Raw genomic sequence first — 4215 nt, 5'->3', positions numbered from 1 at the left:
ACCACTTCCGTTCTACCTTAGGCCGGGCGCATATCTCTTAGATTCCCCAACAGAATCTTCGTGGTATAAGCTAGATAGATGGCGGCTGATGAGCGGATAATTTATACGCTTTTTGGCATTGTTTTTAGTATATTTTTAGTATGTTTTAGTTAGTTTATATTATATTTTTATTAGTTTTTAGTTAAAATTCACTTTTCTGGACTTTACTATGAGTTTGTGTGTTTTTCTGTGATTTTAGGTATTTTCTGGCTGAAATTGAGGGACTTGAGCAAAAATCTGATTCAGAGACTGAAAAGGACTGCAGATGCTGTTGGATTCTGACCTCCCTGCACTCGAAGTGGATTTTCTAGAGTTACAGAAGCCCAATTAGCGCGCTCTCAACGGCGTTGGAAAGTATACATCCTGGGCTTTCCAACAATGTATAATAGTCCAAACTGGTGTTCCAAATCAGCTCAAAACTGCCCGGCGTTAAATGCCAGAACTGGCACAAGAATGGGAGTTAAACGCCCAAACTGGCACAAAAGCTAGCGTTTAACTCCAAGAAGAGTCTCTACACGAAATGCTTCAATGCTCAGCCCAAGCACACACCAAGTGGGCCCAAAAGTGGATTTTTCTGTCATTTACTCATTTCTGTAAACCTTAGGCTACTAGTTCTTTATAAATAAAACCTTTTGCTATTGTATTTTCATCTTGGGATCTTAGATCATCTTTAGATCTTTGAATCTTTTGATCCTTGATCATTTGGAGTCTTTTGATCATGTATTGGGAGGCTGGCCATTCGGCCATGTCTAGACCTTGTTCTTATGTATTTTCAACGCTGGAGTTTCTACACACCATAGATTAAGGTGTGGAGCTCTGCTGCACCTCGAGTATTAATGGAATTACTATTGTTCTTCTATTCAATACAGCTTGTTCTTATTCCAAGATATTCATTTGTACCCAAGAACATGATGAATGTGATGATTATGTGACGCTCATCATCATTCTCACTTATGAACGAGTGCCTGACAACCACCTCCGTTCTACAAGCAAACAAGGCTTGAATGTTTATCTCTTGGATTCTTTAACCGGAATCTTCGTGGTATAAGCTAGAATTGATGGCGGCATTCAAGAGAATCGGGAAGGTCTAAACTTTGTCTGTGGTATTCTGAGTAGGATTCAATGATTGAATGACTGTGACGAGCTTCAAACTCCTGAAGGCTGGGCGTTAGTGACAGACGCAAAAGAATCAATGGATTCTACTCCAACCTGATTGAGAACCGACAGATGATTAGCCGTGCCGTGACAGGGTGCGTTGAACATTTTCACTGAGAGGACGACATTGTAGCCACTGACAACGGTGATGCCCAACATACAGCTTGCCATGGAAAGGAGTAAGAAGGATTGGATGAAGACAGTAGGAAAGCAGAGAGACGGAAGGACAAAGCATCTTCATTCGCTTATCTGTAGTTCTCACCAATGAATTACATAAGTATCTCTATCTTTACTTTATGCTTTATTCATATATCATCCATAACCATTTGAATCTGCCTGACTGAGATTTACAAGGTGACCATAGCTTGCTTCATACCAACAATCTCTGTGGGATCGACCCTTACTCGCGTAAGGTTTATTACTTGGACGACCCAGTGCACTTGCTGGTTAGTTGTGCGAAGTTGTGTTTACACCATGGTATTGAGCACAAAGTTTTTGGATTCATTACCGGAGATTATTTGAGTTGTGAAAAGTAGTGATCACAATTTCATGCACCAAGTTTTTGGCGCCGTTGCGTTTTGAATATGGACAACTGACGGTTCATCTTGTTGCTTAGATTAGGTATTTATCTTCAGAGTTCTTAAGAATGAATTCTAGTGTTTCAAGGTGATGTTCTTATCATCACCAAAGCTGATTGATTCCCATCAATTTAGCTCTTGAATGCAATGTCCTGCTGAAGCTTGGCTAGCCATGTCTAATTTCTTTAGACTAAAGCTTTAGACTAACATTGCATGATTCCTGGAATTCTCATTAAGAATTTTGATACCTTTATTTTCTTTTTCACTTAATTTTCAAAAAATCCAAAAAAAAAATTTTACAAAATCATAAAAACCAAAAATATTCTCATGTTTCTTGTTGAGTCTAGTGTCTCATGTTAAGTTTGGTGTCAATTGCATATTTCTGTTCTTCTTGCATTCATTCATGTGTCTTAAGTGATCTTCAAGATGTTCTTGATGATTTCCTTGCTCTGATCTTTGAATTCTCTTGACTTGAGTGTTTTGTTGTTTCTCATATGCATTCTCATTTTGTTAGTGTTAGTAGTATACAAACTTCTAAGTTTGGTGCCTTGCATGCATTGTTATTTGATTTTAGTTGCATTTTGATTATTAAAAATCCAAAAATATTTTTAATTTGTGTCTTTTCAAGTTAATAATACAGAGAATTGAAGATTCAGAACATACAGCAGAGGAATTACACAGAAAAAGCTGGACGTTCAAAACGCCCAGTGAAGAAGGCAAACTGGCGTTTAAACGCCAGCCAGGCATTTAACGCCCAAAAGGGTAGTGCTTTGGGCGTTAAACGCTAGAATGTGTACCATTCTGGGCGTTTAACGCCAGGATGGCACAAGAGGGAAGATTATGTTTTTAATTCAAATTTTTTTCAAGTTTTCAAAATTTTTCAAAATCAAATCTTTTTCAAATCATATCTTTTCAATCAAATCTTTTTCAAAATCAATTTCTTTCCATTTTCAAAAATACTTGCTATCAATTAATGATTTGATTCAACATTTCAAGTATGTTACCTTTTCTGTTGAGAAAGGTTTAATGTTTGAATCATATCTTTCTTTGTTAGCCAAGTCATTAATTTTTAAAAATCAAATCTTTTTAAATTGTTTTTCAAATCATATCTTCTCAATCACATCTTTTTAAAACCATAACTTTTCAATCATAACTTTTTAATCACAACTTTTTCAAAATAGTTTTCAAACATATCTTTTTGATTTCTAATTTCAAAATCATTTTCAAAAATCACTTGATTTCTTTTCCACTCTTAGTTTTCGAAAATCAATTAAAGTTTTTCAAAATGTTTTTTTAATCTTTTTAATTTATTTTCAAAATTTTCTTCCCCTCTTCTCACATCCTTCTATTTACGGACTAACACTATTCCTCAAGGAACAATTCGAACTCCATCTCTCTTGATAAGTTCGAATTCTTCTACTTCTTCCTTCTATTTTTCTTTTCCTCTGACACCTTAAGGAATCTCTATACTGTGACATAGAGGATTCCATATTTTCTTGTTCTCTTCTCTTTCATATGAGCAGGAGCAAAGACAAAAGCATTCTTGTTGAGGCTGACCCTGAACCAGAAAGGACCTTGAAGCGAAAGCTAAGAGAAGCTAAGGCACAACTCTCTGTAGAGGACCTAACAGAAATCTTCAAAGAAGAAGAACCCATGGCACCGAAAGCTACAACAATGCCAACAATGCAAGGAAGGTGCTGGGTGACTTTACTGAACCTACTCCCGACTTCTATGGGAGAAGCATCTCTATCCCTGCCATTGGAGCAAACAACCTTGAGCTTAAGTTTCTCTAATGCAACAGAATTGCAAGTTCCACAGACTTCCATTGGAAGATCCTCATCAGTTTTTAGCTGAATTTTTGCAAATCTGTGACACTGTCAAGACTAATGGGGTTGACCCTGAGGTCTACAGACTTATGCTATTCCCTTTTGCTGTAAGAGACAGACCTAGGATATGGTTGGACTCACAACCTAAAGAAAGCATGAACACTTGGGAAAAGCTAGTCAATGCCTTCTTGGCAAAGTTCTTTCCACCTCAAAAATTGAGTAAGCTTAGAGTGGAAGTCCAAACCTTCAGACAGAAGGAAGGAGAATCCCTCTATGAAGCTTGGGAAAGATACAAACAATTGATCAGAAAATGTCCTTCTGACATGCTTTTTGAATGGAGCATCATAGGTATTTTCTATAATGGTCTGTCTGAACTGTCCAAGATGTCATTGGATAGCTCTGCTGGAGGATCTCTTCATCTGAAGAAGACGCCTGCAGAAGTTCAGGAACTAATTGAAATGGTTGCAATTAACCAATTCATGTACACTTCTGAAAAGAATCCTGTGAATAGTGGGACAAATCAGAAGAAAGGAGTTCTTGAGATTGATACCCTGAATGCCATACTGGCTCAGAACAAAATATTGACTCAGCAAGTCAATTTGATTTCTCAAAGTCTG

The 4215-nt window shown here is 37.1% G+C and overlaps 1 non-coding gene across 1 annotated transcript; it reads right to left on the bottom strand.

The window, feature by feature from the left end:
- Positions 1 to 3819: 3819 nt before the first annotated feature.
- LOC112700091 (small nucleolar RNA R71) lies at positions 3820 to 3927 on the bottom strand. The gene has a single exon (XR_003153013.1). It is a non-coding gene; the product is annotated as a small nucleolar RNA R71 (small nucleolar RNA).
- Positions 3928 to 4215: the final 288 nt, after the last annotated feature.

The sequence above is a fragment of the Arachis hypogaea genome, chromosome 6 (assembly GCF_003086295.3).
Source record: "Arachis hypogaea cultivar Tifrunner chromosome 6, arahy.Tifrunner.gnm2.J5K5, whole genome shotgun sequence".
NCBI classification, from domain to species: Eukaryota; Viridiplantae; Streptophyta; class Magnoliopsida; order Fabales; family Fabaceae; genus Arachis; species Arachis hypogaea.
This window is presented reverse-complemented; position numbering and strand designations above follow the sequence as displayed.